The following is a 27,758-nucleotide window of genomic DNA, read 5'->3' as shown; positions in this document are numbered from 1 at the left end:
CTCCATATCTCCTCATGCTTTAACCAAGCAACCAAAACTAGATGGAAACAGATGAGAATCTAAGTGTTATCTATTAGACCGGGGCACTAAAATGATTTTAAAAGACATAATACACCCCTACTATTTTGTAAATTACATATACTTTTCTAAAAGAGAGTCTTGGAAATAAAAAATAGGGCCCTGAGGGATTAAAGCATTTGCCTTGCATGTGGACTCAAAGTTGGACTTGAAGCACCACATGTAGTCCCCAGAACATCACCAGGTGCAGCCTTGGAGTATGCAAATCACCGGAATCCTAGGGGCTTCCTGGGCCTGAGCATGACTCGGGAGGCCCCCGAACCAAAAATAAATTAAAATGAAATAATAAAAATTAATGTGTTAATATATGATGGATTTGTTACTGCCTTTGAGTGAGTCAATAAATGCTAAAATTCTCAAGTTTAACTCCTAAAATGGTACAAAATGATAAATACAAGCTTCACAAGCAAAAACTTTTAGAGTTCTCAATGAATTTTGAAAATGGAAAGAGGCAGTAAGATATCAAATCTGAGATCTGCTTTTCTAGCAGTCCTATTCATAACTGTAGTACACAGAATTGTATTGCTATCACATCTTCTATTCTACCTAAAAATCAACTGTGTTCTCTCTACCCATCCAAATTAGACACTCTTTTCTAGTTACTTACCATTCCTGGAGGGAGCTGTGCATTTCATCTCCTGTGAAATTTCTGGCCGATGCCTCTCTTTCTTCCTGATTTTGGGAACCAGCTACCTTACTAATGGTAAGTCCCAGTGGCTAGCAGGAAGATTTTGCAGCAAGCTAAATACTTTTAGAATTTTAGAATCAAGCTCATTCGCAATAGTCAACAATTGCTTGTCCAATACGTACTGAAGAGAATTTTCACTTTGCTGGAGGGAAAGCTTTACTTTTCTGAATTATATTAGACAAACTTCCACAGACAAAGGTACTCTCTAAACACCAACTACTTTAATCATTACCATCTGAGATAGCCTGGTTACACCCAAGATGATGTTAATTAACACAAAGGAATGAATATGGATGAGATGTTTCAATAAATTAAAAAATCAAATAAATATCAAGTAGTGCCATATCACTTATTCTTATAGAGACTTAGCACCACAAACAGGTAAACTAAAATGAAATGAGAGTAGAGAGAGCTGTTCTTTCACACAGCCTTAGCTGACAGCCATTCTTTTTCACTCAGCAGTCTGATTTACACTCAAGTTTATTTGGAAATGTTGGTTACAGTGGCTTAACCATCATGAATTTATACCATTAAGTTGCTGTGTTTAAGTTCTGTTTACTTCATGGAGACAGGCTGCCTTAAAGTAGTTCTAGAGAGGCAGCAACTTTTAAAGAGCAGTGACATGAGTGAGTAACCTGAGACCAAGGAGTTTTTAATTCTCTTAGGTCCACGGGTTTTGCTATTAGTAAAATGTATCATAAATCTCTCAGCTAAGGTCAGTGGTAGAGAAAAGCTTTCTATAAAACAGTGGAGTTAAACTAAATGTACCCTTTAAGAAAAAGGTTTTTTCCTTAATAAGGAATAGTTCTCTAAACAAGTTTTGCTCTTTCTATTCTCTCCTTTTTTCTTTTTAACTGTGAGTCCCTATCTGTTAATGGCATGTGAAATCAAAACAGCTTTTGTTAAATAGAATAGACTATATCGCAGCACAGCTAACAAAAATAAAATTAAGTTTTCAGTCCAGGACTGTGTTGGAAGAATGAATGCTAGGATGTGTGTATGAGGCCCTGGATTCAATTTCTAGCACCAAAAACATATATTTCAAAAAAAGGAAAAGTATTTCACCATGACTTCTCAATCTGAGGTGTGTGTGTTCTGAGCCTGTTGATGTGGGTCTGTGCATATGTCTGGATGCACACACATCTCTAGGGTAACAATGCAAAATGTATTTGTCACTCTGGGTTGATTCTTTTTTAAAAAAAGAGTTTGACAAGCACTATCCCGAAACCATACAGACCTCTAATTATGACTGGTTTTATCTGATGGGAAACTTTCAGGATCAAACATTTTTTCCCCTGAAGAACTCCAAACTAATCAAGACTCTAGAGTCTGTGGAACATCGACCTGCAGACTAACTTCACTGTTTCAGCCCACATAGGTCAGTCTTACACTGGCTCCCAAACTTTGATTTTTCCTTGTGTAAAATGTAGCTCCTCTCTCATGACACACAGGCCCTTACATTGAGGCAGTCTCCAGGGAGGCTTATGCAGGACTTCAGAGAGACAAACACCACATTCCTAAGAGTAGCCTCCCAGTTACAGAAGGAAGAAACAGAAAATACCTCCAAATTGAAGCTTAATAAAGCTACCTGGAAGATACACAGATGCTGGAAATATTATTTTCTGCAGTTGTCTATTTGTTTGATATATGTACATATATATTTGTAGAAAAAGTAAATATAAAACAATCACTCAAACTTAGAATTTCACGTAGAGCTAGGTTCTTGGGTATAGTAATATTTGTCCTGGGGAACAGTTTTTAGTTCATAAAGCTTATTCCATTCTCATCCCTATGCTATTTTAGCCACTGGGAAAACAAAGGAGCTGTGTTTAGCTCCAGTTGACTGTCACCCTGATATAAATGTCAGCACTGCAGGCCCCCAACTCTGCCTCTCCCCGTTTGTTTAGTGGTGTCAATCTGGCTCTGACTTGCTCTTCACTGTCAAGATCACTGAAATGCTGAGAGCTTAGTCACTTGAACTCCTGTGGTCTCCAAGAAACTCAAATGCCCAGGTTCACCATAATAATTAAAACTACACTCTCTCAAAGACATTAAAGAACAATCCCTGGTACTGGATGCCCACCCCAGGCCCCACCCAAGTACCCTGGGTTGTGACACTGGTGGTCCCTAGCACAGCTGGGCAGGATATCAAACCATCAGGCCACAGAACTGAGCCAAGTATTACTGGGTGTAGACCTCCAGCCCAATCTCAGAAACACAAAATAAAATGAAACTAAAATGGCAGAGTCTCTTGCCCCCGTGCTTGGCTGTCATCACCAAGGCCCCTCAGAGCGGGGCAGGTTGAGTTTCCCTCCTCGCCCCGAACACAGCCTCAGCAACTGAAGACCTTCAGAACCCAGCCACAGCCATGCTCAAGGCTCCTCTCCTCATGTTCGGACAAGCCTCACACATGAAGGAACCAGCAGAGGAACCCAGGTGTGCAGGACCCGGGCCTGGGATCTCCAAGCCTGCTCAGATCAGGACTGGGCCTCCTCCACCCAAACCCCCCATTTTCCAGTAGCTTGGTAGCCACACCCACAAACTGCCCCCCCACCCTCCCTGCCGTGTAATTCCCATCAAGGGCCAACATCCAGAAACTATAAAACCAAGCTCCCGGAAGTGCACGAGCGCATTTGCACCCATGTGACATCTTATAGCCTAGTTCTCCTTCTCGGAGAATGTGGCAAGCTATCAAGAGTTTCCTGCCTGCATGGGAGAGCCTGGCAAGCTCCCTGTGTTGTATTCATATGCCAAAAACAGTAACAATGATGGGTCTCATTCCCCTGACCCTGAAAGAGCCTCTAATGTGGCACCATTGGAAAGGACAAGTAAAGAGAGGCTGCTAAAATCTCAGGGCTAAGACAAATGGAGACGTTACTAAGCCCACTCGAGCAAATGGGATAATAGTGATACAGTGATACCTATAGAACTGCTTCACAAAAATAGAGGAGGGTGTGTTAATACTGCCTGTAATCATCCTATTCCTATAAAACACAAAAAGAATGAAACAAAATAAACACCAATCAATGTCCATAAGGGATTTATAAATAAAAACATGGGCTGGTGTTTTCTGTAATTATAACAAGAGAGATTAAGGGACTAGTATGGATCATAAGTTGGTATGGCACTTGTCTTGCCAACCTGGGACCCATCCACAGCACTCCATATGCTCTCCTGAGCCTGCAGGGAGTAATCCCTGAGCACAGATTTAGGAATATAGCCTGAGCACAATAGGGTGTGATCCCAAAACAAATGGCAGCAAAAGAATGATGCAGAAAGAAGCTGGTATAGAAGGAACAATCCTTAGCCCAACCAGGGAGATTCTAGGATTCCTGAGATGATAATTGAGCTTCACTTAGAAGAATTGAAATCTCAGTTAATTTATAAATTAATGTGGTAGATCGGGACAATTTTCTGTAATTCTCTCATAGTTAAACATCCCATCTTATAAGAAAATTGTATATTACTATCATAGATCAACTACTTGACTCCGATTCTCTAGCAAGTGCTGTGGTCTCTGTTTGTTCGGGTACAAATAGACTTCCTTATCAGGCTCAGCGGGATATCTGCCTGGGTGATGACTACACCACTCCTTGGTCCTTGGCTCTACCTGCCTTTTGGGACTATGTGGCTCACTTCAGTGTGGTGTTTGTTCCACTGCTACCTGACTGGGTAGCCGAGGAAGGAGACTTGATGAAGGTATACTGCATAGAGCAAAGCAAAACAAAACCAGTTTATTTCCCACAGTCATCAAAGTCACCCTTGCAATAACAAACATCACCTGACAACACAAAACCACGGTTCTCTACAACACTATGGGTTTTGATTTTTTTTTTTTTTTTTTTTTTTTTGCTCTTGGGGTCACACTCAGCAGCGATGCTCAGGCCAAATTCCTGGCTCTGCACTCTGCATTCAGGCATTACTCCTGGTGATGCTTAGGAGAACCATAAGGGATCCTAGGGATTGAACCCGGGTTGGCCTCATGCAAAGCCAAAGTCCTACCCACTGTACTATTGTTCTGGCCCATTACATTACTTTTCCATTAGTGCAAAGAAGTAAGAGGATAAACAAATTTCTGGCACTACTCTCCTTGACACCATTTGCTGGCACCTACATCCAGGCTTTCATAACCCAGTTCTCCACAAACACCAGCTGTTGACCATTAAAATGATCCTTCTTTGGGCAGAAGGAAAGTTCCTCATGACTGTCCCCTTTCCTACCCCATTTCATTTGTGGTCCACCTCAAATACAACACAAAAGCAAATACTTTCCTTTTATGGCACCCAAGTTTTACAATAAGCCCCTGCTGAGTGAGCAAAACAACTTTCTCATTTTCAAGTCTTATTAAATAAATAGGACCTCTTAGAAGAAAAGCAGCACTAACCACAGGCGTAGATCAAGATTTAAGCACAATTCCACACTAAAATTCAATCGTCCCGGCAGAACAAAAGTTGAGATATGAGTCTTTTATTTTTAAGCTGTACATTTAAACACAACTCTTGCAATACATCATTCCAGATTATTTATACTTATTTGGCCTCCTTGGAAGATCCAACTGGTGATTTTAATGTGGGAGAAAATTAAAAGTTTAAAATATTCATGATATCTGCTTGTATCTTAGAGCATGCCTAAGCATATCTGAACACAGGACATTGGAACAATCCTTTGTGGGACTCTGGGAGCAAAAACTGACAGAATTGATGGGGAAAAGAATGAGCCACAATGATTGCTGGACATCACTCTCAATAATGGACCAGACAACCAGAGAGAAGATAAATAAGTAGGTAGAGAATTTAAATAACACAAAAAGCCAATGAGATCTACTAGACATCTATAGAATAATATACCCAAACAACAGCATACACATTCTTCTCAAATGCACATGGGAAAATTTCCAGGGCATATCATATTTTAAAAAATTACAAGGATATCTAAACTTATGCAGAAAGAATAAGACAAAGTTCAGCAGTGCCTCATGATAAAAATACCCAGCAAAACCAGGAACAAAAGAAAATAGTCTTTATTAATAATAGTCATATATAAAAATATTATAATCAACAGTTAACCACTAGAAGCTTTTTCACTTAAGATGAGGAACAATGTACCGTGTTAACCTTCACATTTCTATTCAATATAAACCTAGAAGTATTAGACAAAACAATTTGTCAAGAGAAAAAGTAAAAAGCACTATTGGAAAGAAAGAAGTAAAATGAACTGTTTTCTGATAACATAATCCTATACAAAGAAAAACTGAAATAAAAATTACTAGAATTTATAAATTTAACAAAGTCTGCACAAATTAACAAAGTCAGCACACAAAATTCAGTTTCACACACTAAACATTTACAATAGCATCAAATTGAATAAAATACATAGGAAGTCAATGACTTGTACAATGAAAACTATAAAACACTACTCAAAGAAATGAAAAAAGACAAATAAATTGAAATATTTTATGTTCATGGACTAGAAGATTTAATAACGTTAAATGTGTATGCAGTGGCTGGAGAGAAAGTACAGCAGATAAATTGCTTGCCTTGGACATGGTTGACAGGGGTCTAATTCCTCAGTACCGCATGTCTCCAAGTTTCTGGAAGTCTAAAGCTTCCCACTAGAGAGTAGATAGAGACCACCTTACTAACCAGGACAACCAGCTCAGAATGACAAAACTTTAATTAAATTACAAGAATCTACAGAGAAACAAAGTGAAAGAATTAAATGAGCCATCTAACTCACAGTAGGATCCACATAGATTTGCAGGAAAACAAACCTGGGTTTAGAACTCATTCTCAATTTAGATTCAGTTCTAACATGATTTTTTTGAGTGCATCAGAAGGCGTTGTTGAAGTTTCACGTGTGCAAAAATGTATGTCATCGCACTACTGACAACACAATTCTTTCTTCCCTCTTAAATTTGTGAGTCTTAACATGTTTATAAAACATTCACGCTCTCAAGAAGAATAAGAACCCAGGCCAACTATTTCCCCATGAATGATTTATCAATTACAAATGGGAAATCCTGAGAAATATATTTTTACTGAATTGTTTATACTGGTGAATAACTGTTGACCTAAAAAAAAACTTTCTGTACCTTGGCAACCTCAAAAACATAAACTAGATCTTTTATAACACATAGCATCGTGAAGCTATTCAAACTTCAAGCAATTCTGACCCATAAAATCTGGATTTGTCACAAGTATAAATTTGAGAGAGATTATTTGTTTTACAAAATGAATCATGATAAATGTGAAAGCATGATTCAGTTTATGTGAATCTTATTTATGTACAGTTTTTCAGGAAGAAATAGTCTTTCATTCAATAAATATTTACATGCCAAGTTCTTCACTGCAGTTCCTAGAGTTAACTACTAAACTTTACAAACCTTACTTCCAAAGGTATATCTAATTCTTTAGAAAGAAATTATCTGGACTCTTTAATAAAACAAGGATATCTCACCTTATATTTCTACTTCCAAAGTATAATTCTAACTTTCAAAGTGCATTCTTATCATCTTAGTGCTAGGAATTAAAAAATATCACTGTTAGCAAACTGCAAAATAAATCATATTTTCTTTTATTATTGTTTAGGTAACATAGTTGCAGTGCTGTTTTATGTAGAAATTTGCTGCAACCCACCACCACCAAAGGACCCAAGACTCTCCACCAATGTTCTATGTTACTTCTAGTCCATCTAATATAAACTCTTTGCATATAAAAATGCCATTTTTAAAACAGTTAAAAATTTTACAACCATTTCAGCCTTTTAAAAAGCAAGACAGTATCACTTTACTGACATATTCAATAGACCACTTTTGAAAAATGTTCCCAGCATGTTCTTCAAAAAACATATAAGCTGCACTACTCAAGGTATCAGATGTCTGTATAGCTTACTTCAAAATCATTCTCTTTTGAAAAAAGGATGATTGTCAAATAGATTTTGCATGTAACTTGCTGTGTTTCCACTCTCTCACTGTCACTCCTGCACAAGTTGGATATAATTTTTTAATCTGTCTTAGAAATACCAGAGATGAGCTTCTCTCTGAGTCAGTTTGTCTGTTGTGTGTCTATCATTCTCAAAATAAATGCAGTTCTAACAAAACACAGGAATTTTAGTTGGTAGCATAATAGGAGAACTGTCTTGCCACAGAAAGGATAAAAACATCTTCTTCTAAACTTTTATTTCTCACTAGAACATCACGGGGAATACATATGGAGTTTATTAAATTTTGTAATTACTTCTCATAACTTCAATCTATAATTATGCAAATACAAGCTGACCTTTCACTTTTCCTTCTTCCTACTTAGAATTTCTCCTATAAGAATTGTAGATCTAGGGGCCGGAGCGATAGCACAGCGGGTAGGGCGTTTGCCTTGCACGCGGCCGACCCGGGTTCGATCCCCGGCATCCCATATGGTCCCCCAAGCACCGCCAGGAGTAATTCCTGAGTGCAAAGCCAGGAGTAACCCCTGAGCATCGCTGGGTGTGACCCAAAAAAAAAAAAGAATTGTAGATCTAGGGGCTGGAGCAATAGCACAGAGGGTAGGGCATTTGCCTTGCACGCGGCCGACCCCGGTTCGATTCCCAGCATCCCATATGGTCCCCTGAGCACCGTCAGTGGTAATTCCTGAGTGCAGAGCCAGGAAGTGAACCCTGTGCATTGCCGAGTGTGACCGAAAAAGCAAAAAAAAATAAAGAATTGTAGATTAACCATAATGCCCAAAAGAAAAAGAGGAGGAGGAGGAGGAGGGGGAGGAGGAGGACGAGGAGGAGGAGAAGAGGAGGAGGAGGATGAGGACGAGGAGGAGGACGAGGAGGAGGACGAGGACGAGGAGGACGAGGACGAGGAGGAGGAAGAAGAAAAAGAAGAAGAAGAAGAAGAAGAAGAAGAAGAAGAAGAAGAAGAAGAAGAAGAAGAAGAAGAAGAAGAAGAAGAAGAAGAAGAAGAAGAAGAAGAAGAAGAAGAAGAAGAAGAAGAAGAGGAGGAGGAAGAAGAGGAGGAGGAAGAAGAGGAAGAAGAAGAAGAAGAAGAAGAAGAAGAAGAAGAAGAAGAAAAAGAAGAAGAAGAAGAAGAGGAGGAGGAGGAGGAGGAGGAGGAGGACGAAGAGGAAGAAGAGGAAAAGGAAAAGAAGGAGGAAGAGGAGAAGGAGGAAGAAGGGAGGGGGAGGAGGAGTAGTAAGGGGAGGAGGAGCAGGAGGAAGGGGAGGAGGAGCAGGAGGAAGGGGAGGAGGAGGAGGAGGAGAGGGGGAGAAGAGAAGAAAAGTGCCACAGAGGCAATAAGAGGCAATAAGGGACGATTGTGGGGAGGGGAGAAGGAAACTAGGGACACTGATGGTGAGAAATGTACACTGTAGTGAAGGGAAAGAGTGTTAAAAGATTATACAACTGAAACCTAATCATGAACAACCTTGTCACTGTGTATCTCACTGTGATTCAATAAAAAAAACAAATTAAAAAACAAAGAAACATCAATCTACAAAAGAATGAGCGGTAACTGGCTGGGTATCACCAAAACCATTTCATGATTTTCCCTTGTACTTGGATGTTCTATATAAAGAGTACAGGTTCCTTCTACAATATCCTTTTAAGTAATCCTTTGGGGAGGCACTCTGAAGTCTCCCCAGTGTTTTTGTTCGTCCATCAATTCAGCATTTGTTGAGTTTCCAGGGCATTTAGGGGGCTGTGCTGTGTGATAGGGCTGCAGAATAGAGCCCCCGACACAAAAATCTGCACCACTGAGAGTCAAAGTCAGAACTCAAAGCTCATAAATGATTTCAAAATATTTAGTCTTCAAATGTAGTAAGGTATATTCTGGGCACTATTTTGGCTTTATTAAATGATTTATCTCAAGAGGGTGTTGCTTTATTTTTAAACAAAGACAGAAAGAGAATTATTTTGTCACAAACCATCAAAAATTCCAGGCCAGGGGCTGGAGCAATAGCACAGCAGGTAGGGCATTTGCCTTGTATGCAGCCAACCCGGGTTCGTTTCCCAACATCCCATATGGTCCCCCGAGCACCGCCAGAGGTAATTCCTGAGTGCAGAGCCAGGAGTAACCCCTGAGCATCGCTGGGTGTGACCCAAAAAGAAAAAAAAATTCCAGGCCAGTCCAGAAACATGGGGTTTTTCTCATTGTCCCAAACCCCATAAAACCCATAAGCTGTAGCTAGTACCTACAGGACAACTTCCCTGTCCCTTAGGTAGTGCTGGCTGGACTCTGGAGCAAATACAGCTCAATCCAACATGTTTCCAACTTACTTTTCTGTAGGCAAAACTCCCAGGAAATTGTTTGACAGAAGAAATAACACCAATTAAAGTCCTAATATTTTTGTGTTGCAAACTTATCTACTGCCATCTCAGCTTGGCACCAGCCAATTGCTACTTTTCCACCATGTAAGCAAGTGTCTCTTTGAACTGATAGTTTGGATTCTTACTGTTGAGAAAAAAAATTCCAAAGCCAAAAATAAACCAGAACTCTGAATCTGTACTGGAATAAAAGTGAGCTCATTCATTGTAAGGAAACATACATTCTCAAGCCAGGAAAATACAGAATGACAGAATCCAAGATCTTTTGTCAATTATGACAATAATCTGTGGAAATATATACAAAAAATCACTCTATGGGATGACTAGGCCTAACCTTGCTGTTGACTTAAAAGATTAAACTGGAGGGAAATGTCCTTCTGTTGGAGCCATCGGGTCAGGCAGACAAAAGGAAAGTGCCTTACTAGGTTAATGTCTGATCACCTACTAACCAAAAGGATATACCTGAGTAATAAAGTTAATCATTGGGCAAAGAAAATTCTTCCCATGTAGATTTAGTTACTGAACCTAAACAAACAAGTAGATTGCGACATGTTAAGAAGAAACAAAGTTAAAGTCAAAAGGGGATGCGACAGCATGCAGAGCACTACTAATGCCAGTCAGTATAAAGGAAATGTCAAGAAAGACTCTCTGGGGCTGGAGCAATAGCACAGCGGGTAGGGCGTTTGCCTTGCACGCGGCTGACCTGGGGTTCGATTCCCTGCATCCCATATGGTACCCCCAGCACTGCCAGGAGTAATTCCTGAGTGCATGAGCCAGAAGTAACCCCTGTGCATTGCCGGGTGTGGCCCAAAAAAAGAAAAAAGAAAGAAAGAAAGACTCTCCATCTTAAAAATGATGCAAGGGTCACAATTTGGCTAAACTAAATTCTTTATGTTCTGGCTATTGATGTTGTTTGTGGGCCACACCTGGCAGTGCTCAGGACTTACTCCTGGCTCTGCATTCAAGAATTACTCCTGATGTGTTCAGAGGAACATATGGCTTACCTGATATTGAATCTAGGTCAGCCACATGCAAGCCAAGTGTCTTATCCACTGTACTATACCTCTGTCCCCTCAAATAAATTTTTCACTTTGAGTCTGAAGGTTGGGTTCATATAATCACTCAATACTTTCATCAAACTTCCCACTGAAGAACCTTGAACAAATCCTTTGAGCTTAAAAACTGGCATCACCAACTACCCATAAAAATTCCAATCTTATTAAAGTGAAATGTTTCACACCACATCAGGGACAACAAAGCTGTTTTCTCAGTAGGTTTAAGTTTTGCTTAGCAGATAATTTCTCAATGATGCTTAACTTTAAAATGATCAAGCACGAATCATAACTGAGATAGATCAATGGTTGCACATTTGAGCAGCAAAGCAAAGAGAATAACAAACAAGATGTACTCCTCTTAAGCAAAGAAAATGTGAGGACATTCCTAAGCGCAATTTTAAACATAGGTACTCAGTGTTCTTCAGTATTCTAGAAATTCTGGCACTTAATTTGACTAGAGATTTTTGGCTGTAAAATTAAAACATAGGTAAGAGTCATTATTATAATCTCATTTGGTTTACTAAGTTAATGAGTTTCTTGCTGTAAATCTCATTTTGGAGGCTGGAGTGATAGTACAGCAGGTGGGGCACTTGCCGAATCGCATGCGGCTGACCCAGGTTTAATCCTGAGCATCCCTGAGCACCACCAGGAGAAATTCCTGAGTGCAGAGCCAGGAGTAACCTCAGAGTGCTGCTAGATGTGATACCAAAACAAAGCAAAACAACCGCAAAAGATACAGTGACCAGAATACAAAGACAATCTACAGAAGGGAAAGGATAGGGGGCTGGAGAGATAGCACAGCGGGTAGGGCGTTTGCCTTGCACGCGGCCGACCCGGGTTCAAATCCCAGCATCCCATATGGTCCCCTGAGCACCGCCAGGGATAATTCCTGAGTGCAGAGCCAGGAGTAACCCCTGTGCATCGCCAGGTGTGACCCAAAAAGCAAAAAAAAAAAAAAAAAAAAGAAGGGAAAGGATATTTACACAATACCCATCAGATAAGGGGTTGATATCAAGGGTATATAAAGCACTGGTTGAACTCTACAAGAAGAAAACATCCAACCCCATCAGAAAATGGGGCGAAGAAATGAACAGAAACTTTCCCAAAGAAGAGATATGAATGGCCAAAAGGCACATGAAAAAGTGCTCTACATCACTAATCATCAGGGAGATGCAGATCAGAACAACCATGAGATACCACCTCACACCACAGAGACTAGCACACATCCAAAAGAACAAAAGCAACCACTGTTGGAGAGGATGTGGGGAGAAAGGGACCCTTCTACACTGCTGGTGGGAATGCTGACTGGTTCGGCCCTTTTGGATAACAATATGGACGATTCTCAAGAGATTTGAGGTTGAGCTCCCATTTGATCCAGCAATACCACTTCTGGGAATATATCCCAGAGAAGCAAAAAAGTATAGTAGAAAATCTGCACTTATATGTTCATCGCAGCACTGTTTACGATAGCCAGAATCTGGAAAAAACCCGAGTGCCCTAGAACAGATGACTGTTTGAAGAAACTCTGGTACATCTATACAATGGAATACTATGCAGCTGTTAGAAAAAATGAGGTCATGAATTTTGCCTATAAGTGGAATAGCACATGGAAAGTATCATGCTAAGTGAAATGAGTCAGAAAGAGAGAGAGAGACATAGAAAGATTGCACTTATCTGTGGAATATAGAATAACAGAGTAGGAGACTAACACCCAAGAATAGTAGAAATAAGTACCAGGAGGTTGACTCCATGGCTTGGAGGCTGGCCCCACATTCTGGGGAGAGGTCAACTCAGAGAAGGGAACACCAAGTAAAATGTGGTTGGAGGCCATGCGGGGGGGGGGGGGGGGGGGAAGGGTGTAGACTAGAGACCGAACACAATGGCCACTCAACACCTTTATTGCAAACCACAACACCTAATTAGAGAGAGAGAACAAAAGGGAATACCCTGCCACAGTGGCAGTGTGTGGGGGGGAGATGGGACTGGGGAGGTGGGAGGGATGCTGGGTTTACTGGTGGTGGAGAATGGGCACTGGTGAAGGGATGGGTTCTCGAACTTTGTATGAGGGAAACATGAGCACAAAAATGTATAAATGTGTAACTGTAAACTCACAGTGATTCACTAATTAAAAATAAATAATTTTTTTTAAAAAAGCAAAACAAAATAAACCCCAAAACCTCTTTATGTCTTAAATACCAAGTGCCAATAAGAATGTAATTAACAAGACTTAGTAGCAATAGGTGGATCATACACCTATTTTATATACAACTATATAAAAAACAGTTTGCCACTGTTTTGTATTTGAAATTTGCATAAGGTCTAGTCGTTTTATAAGTTCTAGTCATTTTATAATAGCTTATTTTCTACCTATGAAAATTCAGATAGAAATACTCAGTTAGATCCAATTATTGGGCTTCTATCAACATTTTTGAAAAGAGTGGGCTTTCAACGAATCTTTTTTTGAGAATGCTCACACCAGTCATCAATAAATCTCTCTGTTGTTATCTAAAATAATAAATAGGTAGACAAAATAGAGTCAAGTTTATCAGACCCATAGCACTACAGAGAGGAAAATGTATCTTGAAAACTTAAAAATGAGAGAAGCAAGGATAGAGATATCTACATAGCTCTGTTGGGTTATAGTTAAAAACAAAAGTATTGAAAGACACAACCCCAAAGACACTCTTGTATATTCTATAATATTCAAGGAAGCAATTTTAAGAATTTTTAATAATGCATTATTAAGCATTATTAATAACAGTTAAAATCTGGAAACAACTGAAATACCCATTAACTGGAGAATGGGTAGAACAATAGAATAGTCTCATCATGGAATAATAAAAATTACTACACAATAATAGAAACTACATTAAAAGTATTTTAACTAAAGCCACAAACAAGGGTTAATCTTAGATATATAATGCTAAATGCAAAAATAAAAATAAGAAAAAGCAAAGCATAAAGGCTATGAAATATCGAAGGCTACATCAAAGGCTGGGCTGGAGCAATAGCACAGGGGCTAGGGCGTTTGCCTTACACTCGGCCGACCCGGGTTTGATTCTCCTGCCCTCTCGGAGAGATACTCTGGCAGGCTCCCGAGAGTATCCCACCCGCACAGCAGAGCCTGGCAAGCTACCCGTGGTGTATCCGATATGCCAAGTACAGTAATAACAAGTCTCACAACGGAGGTGTTACTGTGCCCGCTCGAGCAAATCGATAAGCAATGGGATGACAGTGATACAGTGATACAGTGATACATCAAAGGCTACATCTCCATATAGTTTAAACAAAAATTAAATGTCATAGAAAGACAAATATATGTGACTAAATTATATTTTAGATATCAAGGTAATTAAAACAAACTCATGACATTAATACTTAAGTCAGAGGAGTAGCACAACAGGAAGATGTGGCACTAGTAATTATGAATTTTGTACATTTATATTATAATGTATTACTACAATAGTCCACCATAGTTTAATAAATGTGCCATATATTCCTTTGAATGTATATGTGTGCCATATATTCTTTTGAATGTATCAAATATCACTGACCATTTTAGTTTATTTAAAACAAAATTCAGAAGACATGTATAACTTGGTCCCTACTGCAAGTTAACAGTGTTTCTCAGAAGGTGAAAATTTAATACCCAAAGTCCACTCAAAGATTATGAAATCTAGTCTACATTTACAAGAACCTTAGAACAATGAGCAAGGATATTAGAGAAATAATTTCTTGCATATTACATATCATTATAAAATGATAAAATGAAGACATGAAAGATTTAATGAGAATCCAAGGATTCATTATTTGTTTATGAACCAGAGACCTTTCTGGCTTTGTAGCTTTATTCAAAATCCAAACCCCTCACGCATCCTGACCCTCCTCCTGAATGTGATCCTAGGGTGCTTTACACTTTTCAACTGTCACTGACCTATGTTGACAAACACGGATTTAGATCTGAGAAGAGAACTCAAGAACTACCTCAATAAATGTATGCAGTACCATCTGAATATGTTAAAATATTTAAACATTTTGCAACTTGTTTTAGGATATTTTCTATGTTGGTATCACATAAAACTACTTCATCCTTTAAACTGCTACTTAGTATTCTATATTCTAAGGCCCCCCAAGACCTCCACAGAGCAGAAATTCAAAAATTTCTTCATTCACGTCTATTTGAAAACTGGCATCAACTTAAAAAATGTTGGGTAATTTGAAAACATTTTCCCCTATATAATAACAATTAAAATGTAAATTTGATCACATGCTTTTATAAAAATACAACTTAGTATAATCGATTGATTCCTACATCCTGACTTTCAAAGAGCTTATCTGAAGCACATTAGTGGTGACATTCTGGGAGAACATATCAAATGATTTAATAAGGATGTGGCCACATAGTATATGAAATATACATTTTGATTTTTTTTTCTTTTTGGGTCACACCCGGTGATGCTCAGGGGTTACTGCTGGCTCTGCACTCAGAAATCACTCCTGGCGGTGCTTGGGGGACCATATGGGATGCTGGGAATCAAACCCAGGTTAGCCGCGTGCAAGGCAAACAGCCTACCTGCTGCACTATCGCTCCAGTCCCAAATTTTGATTTTTGATAGAGGAAAAGTTAAAATTTATATATATATAAATAGATATGCTTTACATATGTTAAAGAAATTGAAGTGAATTAGATTCATAATTAAAACTTTCCTTGGAAGAAATTACCAAGGATGTTATCATTGGCAAATTCTAGTAAGCACTTAATGAAGAAATTATGTACAAACTCTTCAGAGTATCAAGGAAAGGAGATGGGAACACTTTCTAAAGCATTTTATGAGCTATCATAATATTAAGACAAAAACCTGATAAGGATATTATAAGATAAGAAAATAGATAAGGGACTAGCAAGATAAGAGCGGGTAGGGTGTTTGCCTTGCATGTAGCTGAGCCTGGGTTTAATCTCTGGCACCACTTATTATCCCCAGAGCCTAGCCAGGAGTGATCCCTAAGTGCAGAGACAGCAGTAAGCTGTGTGCATAGCTGGATGTGGCCCAAACCCAGAGCGGGTGTGGGGAAGATAAACGTAGACTTATGCTCAGTGCAACACTATTTACAATAGCCAAGAATCTGAAACAATTCAAGAGAGAGTGACAGAGGAGTAAGGTCAATGTGACAGGATATTATGCAGGTACAATAAAATTTTATCTTTTGCAACAACAAAGAGGAGTTAGGATAAGTAAAATAAGTCAGAAGGAGAAAGACAAATGCTCAGTGACCTCACTCATATAGGGTATATGAAGAAACAAAATAAGGGGACATTTATATGACTGTTTTAAAAATATTAGAGTGAAATTCATATTATATCAAATTGTCTATTTTTAGTGAACAATTTTCAGCATTTAGTATATTCACAGTGTTGTGTAGCTGCCCCTCTACCCACTTCCAAAACATTTCCATCACTCCAAAAAAAAGCTCTGTGCCCAACAAGGTTTTCCTAGGACCTGCTTCTCCTCCCCCAAGGCCTGGTAACCACCAGACTGCCTCTCTGCACTTATCTATTCTAAAGTGTGTGTATAATTTGGTTTCTCTTAAGATTGCACAAATCTTTTAGCTTTTACTAAATAGTGCATACAAAAGAAATTATGGAGTATATGATTTTTATATCTGACTCCTTTCACTCAGTGTAATGTTTTCAGGCCAGAGTAACAACAGAACAGTGGGTAGAGTGCTTGTCTTGCACCTGGGTTTGAGCCCCAGCACTCCCAAAGTCATCAAGAATGATCTCTGAGTTCAGAATGAGGGATGAGCCCTGAGCACAGGACCCAAAAAACAAACAAATAAACAAAACCCAACTTAGTATGTTTTCAAGATTCATCCCCAGTGTAGCACATTTCAGAACTTCATTCCCTTCTATGGATACTCCGCCATAACTCTATATAACTCTATAATGTATATATATACATATATATTTTATACAAATATACTCTATACTTATATGTACATATACATATTTATACAAGTATTTGCATACATATCCAAGAATATTATCATTAACTCACATATTCGGAGAGCATTTGGATTGCTTGGAACATGAGGCTCTTGTAAATATTATAAGTATAAACATTTGTGCACAAGTATTTGAGTCCTTGTTTCCAATTCTTTGGGATATAAGCCTACAAGTAGAATTGCTAGGTTACTTAGTAATTTTATGCTGTATCTTTTGAGAAAGTTCCAAGTAGTTTTCAGAGATGGAGATATCATACAGTGAGTAGGTAATGTGCTTGCCCTTGTACCCATCTCACCTGGATTTGACCATCAGCATGGGATATGGTCCCCTGAACACCGCCTAGGAGAGATCCTTGAGCATAGATCCAGGAGTAAGTCCTAAGCACAGTTAGTTGTGGCCCAAACACCAAAACCAAAAAAAAAAAAAGGAAAAAAATCCTCCAGTTGTTTACCATACCAGCTGAAATATTTTATGCACCGATAGAAATTTTAGTTGGAATTTCTCCACATCCTCATTAATACCTGTCATTTCCCATTGTTTGTTAACTGTTTGTGGCAGTCATCCTATAAGGTGAATAGGTTCTGATTTGCATTTTCCCAGCAACAAATGCTGTGGAGCATCTTTCCATATACTTGCCAGGCAATGGTACATCTTCTTGGGAAAAAGGTCTATTCTGGTCCTTTGCCTTAGGTTGCTTATTCCTTGTATATCCTGAATATACAGACACTGAGAAAGACAATTTGCTCTTTTTATGGGCTGTATGGTAGTGCTCAGAGCTCCTCCCAGCTTGGTGCTCAGAGGACAATGTGGCGCAGGGGATGGAATGTGGGCCTCCTGTAGGCAAAGGTATCATTTCTAAGAATCCATTGCCAAAGTGATGGAGATTTATCCCTATATTTTATTCTATTAGTTGCATCACTTTAGCTCCTATAGTTAGGTCATACATTATTTTCAGTTTAGTTTTGTATATAGCAGTAGAGATCCAACTTTGTGCTTTTGCCTGTGGCTGTCCAACTGTCTCTATTGAGTGGTCCTAAAAATTTTTATTAAAAATCAGTGGGGCTTACTAACACCCAAGAATAGTAGAAATAAGTACCAGGAGGTTGACTCCATGGCTTGGAAGCTGGCCTCACATTCTGGGGAGAGGGCAACTCAGATAGAGAAGGGAACACCAAGTAAAATGTGGTTGGAGGCCATGCGGAGGAAGGGTGATATGCGCTGAATGTAGACTAGAGACTGAACACAATGGCCACTCAACACCTTTATTGCAAACCACAACACCTAATTAGAGAGAGAGAACAAAAGTGGCACACAGTGGCAGGGTGGGGTGGGGGGAGATGGGATTGGGGATGGTGGGAGGGATGCTGGGTTTATTTGTGGTGGAGAATGGGCACTGGTGAAGGGATGGGTTCTTGAACTTCGTATGAGGGAAACATGAGCACAAAAATGTATAAATCTATAACTGTACCCTCAAAAATAAATAAATTTTAAAAATTTTTTAAAAAAGAAAAAAAATCAGTGGGGCTGAGCCAGAGGTATAGTACATTGGGTGGAGCACTTGCTTTTCATATGGTTAACCCGGGTCCCAGCACCCCCAATGGGCCCTGAGCCCACTTGGAGTGATCCCTGAGTAAGCCAGGAGTAAGCCCTGAGCACTACCAGGTGTGGCCCAAAAACAAAACACAAAAAAATCAGTGGGGCGTACATATTCAGATTTCTGGACTTTTCATTTGGTTCCATTCACCTCTCTATCTATCCGTATGCTAATACCACCCAGCTTTGATACTGCAGTTTGTAGTAAGTTTTAGAACAGCAAAGACTGAATCTTCCAGTTTTCTTCTCCCATTACAAGATTGCTCCATATTTCATCTTTTGTATTGTTTATGTCTCCTCTTCCACAACAGATTTATTAAGATGTGTTCTTCTGTCCACTACCATAACTCAGAGTGAACCTAGAGTAGGTGACAGGTTTTTGATAAACAACAAACAGATACCGAGTCCTCTGCCATGCAGAGATAAACACTGAGTGGGGAGGAGGGGAAGAGAGAACAGGAAGAGAGTACTGTGCTTGAGAAAGTTTTGTCAGGGAAGAGTTGAAACAGCAGTAAAGAGAAAGATAGGCATGGTAGAGAAGGAGAAAGTCGAAGGAGGCTTTCACAGTTACATAGGGGGTAGATATAAGTAGCCACAGCTGTTCTGACGTCAGTTTTTAGTAAGTCAAATGCACAGATACTAAAATCATTTGGTTACTATCACATTGAACATTCTATATTTTTCAAAAATGAAACATCAGATAAACTGGAAAAGAATAAATAACAATGCATTATTTCCTGTGAACTGAGAGAAAATAGCTTTTGCATTATTTTTTTAACTTGTTCTAGAGCCACACCAAGCAATGTTCAGGGATTATTCCTAGCTCTGTTCTCAGGGGTCACTCCAGGTGGGGTTCAGGGGATCATATGGGGTTCTGGGAATCAAATCAGGGTTCGTTATATATAAGGTATATTTACTCCTGTACTTTCTCTTCAGCTTCTGCTTTTGCGTCGTATCTCAAAAGTCTCCACAGCTATTAGTATATGTAAATACTTATTTTGGTAATTTCATGGTCATTTTACGATCATCAGAAAATACAACCTGTATAGAAAAAGTACTGCATTGGCCTTTAAACAAAACACCTGAACAAAATCTTAATAAGCACATATAAGTCACATTAAACCAAATTAAATAATTTGACAATGAAACGAAAAAGTCTGAATTTTATTAGTTATTAATTGTTGCTAATTAATTCGTTAATTACTGTTAGTAATGGAACAGCGCCAGTGAAGAAAAAGAAAACTTAAGTTTAAGATTAAAACACTGGCAATTTTCTTTACATGTACTATAAATTTTTATTTTTTTACTGTTAAATCTTATGAATGAAAATAGCTAATAACTATAAAAGTAAATCTTGATGTTGAATATATATTTTATAAACTGTTATTGAATAATTTGGGTTTTTTTTCTTTATATCACAGTAATACTGCTGTTAGGACATTAAACAGAATATAGCAGTTTAATATTTTACTCAGCAAAGTAAACCATATGGTCCCATCTGTTACTAGGTTCCATTATAGTATAATTTCTAGTTAATAAAACAGTTAACTGCATAATGAAAATATGAATATTATTTAGCTTTTTTAAAATCAAGAAGACATTGCTGATATGCTTTGGGACGAAGCCTGATGTATTAAGGATTCAGCGACATGTCTCCTCATGCTTGTACAGTGAAGATCATTTCAAACTCCACATGACATGCACGAACTGCCACACAAATTTCTCAGTCGCAGATCTGCCAGGTATGGAGAGCTCTACTCAAACTCAAGTGAAAATGTGTAACTCTTCCATGTAGTTAGCCATGCTGAATTAGGATCTAAAAGCTTGTTCTTTAGACAGGGTGAAAATAAGGGAAGCACCTGTCACAGCTCTATCCTCCACTTGGTGGATTCACTGCTTTGCTTGCAAGCAGACCCCTGCCAGTGTGATGCAGCCTTAAAACTCAGTCCAAGTATCACAGATCTTTGCAATACCCCCAGATGAGTTTTCCTTGACAGGCCGTAAGTACCTTCTACACACTACACACTACCTTCGCATTATAACTTATTTGTTCATAGGTCTCTTCTTTATTTAATGACAATCTTTAAGGACAGTGACTATCTTACTCATCGCCAGTTCCAGTTCCTTGCTTAAAGCAGGCATTTGCAAACATGAAAGTTCATAAGTTTGTAACTGTATCTAACGGTGATTCACTAATAAAAAATTTAAAAATAAACAAATAAATTTTAGAAAATAAATAAAGCTACTTATACTGAAAAAAATAAAGCAGTTATTTGATAAATATTTATTATTAAGTTAAATAACTGAGTCACCTAATAGTGTTGGTACCTATGACACAGTAGATTCTTTTCTAAATCTTTTTTGTTTGTTTGTTTTGGGGCCATACCTGGCATTTCTCAGGGCTTACACCTGGCTCTGTACTCAGGGATCAGTCCTCAGGGTTTCAGGGTTCTGGGGATTGAACCTAAGTTGGCTATGTGCAAGGCAAACACCCTACCCACTGCACTATCTCTCCAGCCCCAACACAGTAGAGTCAGTAAAATTCACTATCAGAAATTATCTTCCTTTCCTTTTCTCAAATTTTCCCTTTTTTGGCTTGCTCTCTCACATCTGTGTTCTCCCTTGAACATGTATTGCACTTGCTTATCTGCTTGTCTGTCTTTTTGCTTGCTTTTTTCCACACCGATGATAAGTCTAGGTTCTCTTCTGAATGCTTATTTTTTTTCTTTTTCTCACCCCTCACAACTAAGTAAGTTTTCCTCAATTAAAAACTATCTTGCTACACTGAAAAAAAAATTACTCACTTTCATCCTTTCTACTTACTTCAGTCTCATGTCAGCCTAAACAATGAGGGAAGAAAGGGTCCCTCTGACCACCACAGGTTGGTTGGTAATATATGGACGCATTCCTGGCTGCCACAGTGAGTCCCACTGGCATCTTGTGGATAAAAGGCAGTGAGGCTGTAAAGTGTCACCAGATTACACTCTGAGGACAACCTACCACAATAAAGAATTACCTAGTCCCAGTTTAAATGTGAAGTAATATACACAATAGGTAGAGAACATAGACTTTTTAAAAAAATCTCACTTGGCAACTAAGAAAATTATATATCTGATAATAAACATATGTAGAATATATATAGAACTCCTACAGTCCCCAAAACAATCCAATTCAAAAACAGCCAAGAACCTGAACACATATTTCTCCAAGGAAGACAAAAAGTACCCAGAAGCCCTGAACCAGGGTCCGCAATAGCAAAACTTACTTTTGTATGTATGAGATCCTGGGGTGCGGTGGGAGAAAGGAGAGAGAGAAAGAGGGGAGGAAAAGGAGAGAGAAGAGATATAGAAATGGCCAGTAAGTATATAAGATACTCAAGATCATTGGATATTAGGCAATCCACAATGAAGAACAACTTCATATCCCTAAAGATGGCTATTGTCAACAAAAAAAATATTAACCACTAAGCAATGCTAGAATGAATTCAGAAATATTTTAAGTTAAGTGCACAGTTAATGGGGATGTAAAATGGCATCTCTGGTTTAGAAAATGGCTCATCCAGGAGCCGGAATAGTACAACAGGTAGGACGTTTGCTTTGCACGCGGCTGACCTGGGCTCAATCCTGGGCATCCCATGAAGTCCCCAGATCCCACCAGGAGTAATTCCTGAGTGCAGGTCCAGGAGTAACCCCTGAGCACTGCCAAAACGTGGCCCTCAAACAAAACAAAAAAGAAAACAGTTCATCTAGCTCTCAAAATGAAATGTAGAATTACTGTATGACTCAGTAATTGTATATATTAATCACTTGTCATCCCCATTGCTCATCGATTTGTTCGAGCGGGCATCAGTAACGTCTCTCATTGAGAGACTTATTGCTACTTGTTTTTGGCATATCCAATACGCATGGGTAGCTTGCCAGGCTCTGCCGTGCAGGCTCGATACTCCTGGTAGCTTGCCGGGCTCTCCGAGAGGGGTGGAGGAATTGAACACAGGTCAGCCGCGTGAAAGGCGAACACACAACCGCTGTGCTATCGCTCCAGCCCATATATTAATAAAGGAAACTAAAATCAGGTATTCAGATATTTGCATATCAATGTTCACAGCACCATCATCTAAGATAGTGAAAGGTAGACAGATGAATGATAAAGAAAATGTGGAAGTACTTAAGATGAAGCATCTTTAAAAAGGAAGGAGACTCTTGCACATAGTAGACAACACGGATATAAACTGAAGACACAAGAGGCAAATTTTAATTACTATTAAAGGAGGTAACTGGAAACAGCAGATTCATAGAGACAGAAAGCAAAATAGAAGTGATCTGGAATTGAGAGTTTTTATTTAGTAAGTACAGTTACAGTAAGCAGAGATGAAAAGTTATGGAGAGGTTAGGTAAAAGTAATGGCATAACAACATGAATGTACATCATGCCACATAATTATATACTTAAAAGTGGCTAAAAGGTACATTTTATGGATGCTTTATCTATTCCAAATTTTATAGTAATCTGCTCATCACAATATTGCAGACTTTATAGAACAAAGACTCCTGACAAAATAAGAGGTTTTTCTCTTTCAAAAAATTAATATCACATTCATATGGAAAACAATGGACTATAGGTACAAACAAGCCTTGAAAGAACCCCCAGATAACAAACATAAAATTCTGGGAAATCTACCCATACCTCCCCAGTTCCAATTATATAAATTTAATCTCCTTTCAACAGCCACATTCATGAGGGCTGGCCATAGATCTGTGCTGTCCCTGGCCTGCTGCCCACCTTTCAGCTTTTAGATCCTTCCTTTCACTTAATGCCCACTCATGTAAACATATCAATTTTCTCTGACCATGGTAATTTGGGTTGAGGGAAAAGTGCTATTTTTAAAATAATGTGCTTCTCACTCTGTAAAAAGGAGAAAGTATGGAATATTCTCTGGAGATATTTTGAAAATGAAATCTATTTGTTAGAATCAATAATAGCAATTGTATGTGCCATTAGTAATATTATTGAGATATTTTTTCTGGTAGTAAGTTATTCAGATAATGCAAACAATAAAATTTCTTCAAGCTTCTTGGCCAACAAATAAATTCAAAAAACATTCATGGATTCATCAACCACAAGCATTCTGTAAAAAAATTTCTTCTCACTCATGAAAACATCTGATATATAAACTTCAGCCCACTGAGGGCACACACAATTTTACATTCATTCTTTCATAAAAACTGACTTCATAATTGTCCCTAGAATAGAATTTGAATTGAATCTACTACATGAAAAAAAGTCTTCCGTTAAACAAATTTACCTGAAAAGGCACAACTTACAAGATTATTTGAAATGAGTTTTACAGCATATTTGGGGGGCTCACAAGAAGTGCTGAAGGGTCTCTGGCCATTCCTGGTGATATTTGGTTCAGCTGTGAGGGCTCCATGAATCAATGCTCAGGCCAGCAATGGAAGTGCCAGCTGAACCTAGTAGTGCCAAGAGCCACTAGGGTCACACCCCATGTGACAGGGATGAAACTCGGGGACTCATACATACCATACATTTCTCCAGCCCTTTACACTATCTCCCTAGCTCCTTTAAAATGTTGTTTAAAGAAATAATTTCAGGACTACATTCAGCAGTGCTCCGGGCTTACTATTGGCTCTGTGCTCAGGGATCATTCCTAGAGATGCTTGGGGGACCCTGGGGGTCAAATTCTGATCAACTGCATGCAGGGCAAGTGCCTTATCTGCTTTACCATTTCTCCAGCCCCTGAAATATTATTTTTATGATCACTCTAGGATTTGGATATACTGTGGAAGAGAGAAAGTGAAATATGGATGGTTTAAGTCTAGTTTGATTAAAAGTCCACAAATTTATCAAAACACACTGCATCAGTATACACAGAATCTCGACTTGGGATTGATCTACTGAGGACTGCTGGTGTGGAACCAAAACAAAACAAAAACCCAGAACTCCTTCAACAACAGTTTGAACTCTTTTTATGTTAATCTGAATTTCACAGAATACAATCACTGTCACTGTATTACTGTCATCCTGTTGCTCATCTATTTGCTCGAGTGGGCACCAGTAACGTCTCCATTATGAGACTTGTTACTATTTTCAGCATATCGAATATACCACGGGTAGCTTGCCAGGCTCTGCGGGGAAGCAAGTTACTCTTGGTAGCTTGCCGGGCTCTCCGAGAAGGGTGGAGGAATCGAACCCATGTCGGCCGCCTGCAAGGCAAAGGCCCTACCCACTGTGCTATCACTCCAGCCCACAGGATACAGAATACAACAAGCCTGGGTTAAAAGTAACATACTTAGCCCCAAACCAATACTTGGTGACAGAAGCCTGCCTTCTGCTCATGGTATGACATGCTATTGGGTGTGTGTGTGGGGGGGGGGGGTAGTCACTATAATCTATAGTTAATATGTCATCGGGAAAATCTTGATTTATGTTCACTGAATTTTTTTTTCACTCTTTGGGGTCACACTGGCTGATGTTCAGGGGTTACTTCTGGTGTGACACTCAGGAATTACTCCTGGCAGTGCTGTGAGGATGGGATGCTGGGGATCAAACCCAGGTTGGCCACACGCAAAGCAAACACCCTACCCGCTGTGCTCTCACTTTGAGCCCCTGTTCAGTAAAATTCTTGAGATACAATTCTCTGTGCCAGTCATAGTTTGATTTTGTTCAGTCATGCCGTTAATGCTGACTAGCTATCACTTAAATTTCAGGAGATTAAGAATTATTTTTTGAAATACAGAAATTACGATCTAGACAAATAGATGGGCAGAAAGGTACTTGCATGCAGCCAATCTGAATTCTATCCTGGGCGTCACATATAGTTCCCCAGAGCCCTGCCAGGAGTGATTCCTGAGCACAAAGCCAGAAGTAAGCAATGTACACTGCCAGGTGTGGCTCCAAAACAAAACAAACAAAACAAAGAGCAGAAAATAGATGCCTCTTTAAAATTGTTGCTTGGTTGGGATGCAGACTTTTTATTCTAATGCCTGTTTGGAATTTTATTCATGTCAAATGCATGGAAAGAGAAGTTGGATAGGTATCAGAGCAGTGAAGACAGAACCTCAAGAACATGTTTGGCTTACTTTTAAGGTAGACATACAATCCTCTAATTTTTACCATGGAGAATTTTGAATATTAAGAATAGCCCTGATTATTTTAAGGATAAGAAGCTCATAACCCTGTCTTAGAGAGGCTAATTCGGGTAGACCATGGTGTGTGTTTCTCACATCCTGATCTGTAAGCCTTATCTTGCTAGCCTATGCTTGACAATACTATATGCCATCCTGATCTGTAAGCCTTATCTTGCTAGCCTATGCTTGACAATACTATATGCCATCGCAAATGTGACACTTCTGTCTTCAAGTTTGAAAGGATCTTGGCCAATTTAGTAAGTTCTCCCAAGAACAAGGAGCAACATGATGTAAAGAACAGAACTGAGAACTTAGAGAAAGAAGACTGAAGTCTGAATGCTAACTCCTTGATTAATTGTGACCTTTGAGTAATCAGTGAATTCTGTTTCCTCTGTAAACAAAAACAATAATCAACCTGGCAGTGTACATGGCTTATATTCTTTTCATAATAAAAGAATATGTTTAAAAGTGCTACCCTTGAAAACATCATGTGACGACTGGAATGGGAAGGAATGGGAGTGAAGATAGACGGTCGGCAATTACACCACCTCCGCTTCGCTGATGACATCGTTCTCATAACACCAAATATCAGCCAAGCGGCACAAATGCTGGCCGACTTCGACCATGAGTGTGGAAAGGTCAGACTGCAGCTGAATTTCACGAAGACAATGTTCATGAGAAACAGACTAGTTCCTGATGCTCCATTTGCCCTCAACAGAACGAACATCTCCAAATGCAGCAGTTATGTGTACCTAGGTCGAGAACTCAACATGACAAACTACCTGGCACCTGAACTGCGCAGGAGGAAAAGAGCGGCATGGAATGCCTTCAAGAGCATCGAAGAAGTGGTTAAGAGTATGAAGAACCACCAGATCCGGGCACATCTTTTAGATTCCACCATTCTTCCTGCACTAACATATGCCACAGAGACCTGGACCCTATGAATGAGCTATGCTTGAAGTATCATGTTTAACTCAAGTGAGAGAAGGAATCCTGAGTTCTGACCTCTGTCTACGATCAAGAATCAGGGATGCTGTCTCATTTGCTAAGGCATCGAAAATCAGCTGGGCTGGACACATAATGTGATTTAGAGACGACTGCTGGACTAGAGCTGTTACCGACTAGATTCCACAGGATGTCAAAAGACTGTGTGGCCGCCCACCTATGAGATGGTCAGACTTCTCTGTCAAGACCCTAAATGAACAGTTTGAGGCTCTTTGTGTTCCTAGAGCGAGCAGACGCCATTGGACTACACTAGCACGCGACAGGGACAAATGGAGATGTTGCTGGCGCCCGCTCGAACAAATTGATGAACAATGGGATGACAAGTGAAAGTGCAAAAGTCATATTAAAACTAAAAACTAACAGGGGCTCGAGCGATAGCACAGCGGGCAGGGCGTTTGCCTTGCTAGCGGCCAACCTGGGTTCGAATCCCAGCATCCCATATGGTCCCCTGAGCACTGCCAGGGGTAATTCCTGAGTGCATGAGCCAGGAATGACCCCTGTGCATTGCCAGGTGTGACCCAAAAAGCAAAAAAAAAAAAAACACCTAAAAACTAACATAAAGATACTATCTATGGGCACCAGGATATAGACAGTCATCAGGGCGCATGCATAGTATGTAGCTAAGCCAAGTTTGATGCCTCAAACCACATGACTGCCAAGTCTCACTGGCTGTAGCCCTGGAGGCCCCCAGCACCTATAAAAAGACACTCATTTTGCTATCAACAAGTAGTTACACTTCTGCTTACTTAAAAAGTGTAAAACTAGAAAGCTGGAGTGATCGCACAGTGGGTAGGGTGTTTGCCTTGCATGCGCCCAACCCGGGTTTGATTCCCAGCATCCCATATGGTCCCCTGAACCCCACTAGGAGTAATTCCTGAGTGTACAGTC

The 27,758-nt window shown here is 39.4% G+C and overlaps 1 protein-coding gene across 1 annotated transcript in view; it reads right to left on the bottom strand.

The window, feature by feature from the left end:
- SMAD9 (SMAD family member 9) overlaps nt 1-27,758 on the bottom strand; it is an 80,001-nt gene that overhangs the window by 39,959 nt on the left and 12,284 nt on the right. The gene's annotated exons all lie outside the window — the stretch shown is intronic.

The sequence above is a fragment of the Sorex araneus genome, chromosome 1 (assembly GCF_027595985.1).
Source record: "Sorex araneus isolate mSorAra2 chromosome 1, mSorAra2.pri, whole genome shotgun sequence".
Lineage (NCBI taxonomy): Eukaryota > Metazoa > Chordata > Mammalia > Eulipotyphla > Soricidae > Sorex > Sorex araneus.
This window is presented reverse-complemented; position numbering and strand designations above follow the sequence as displayed.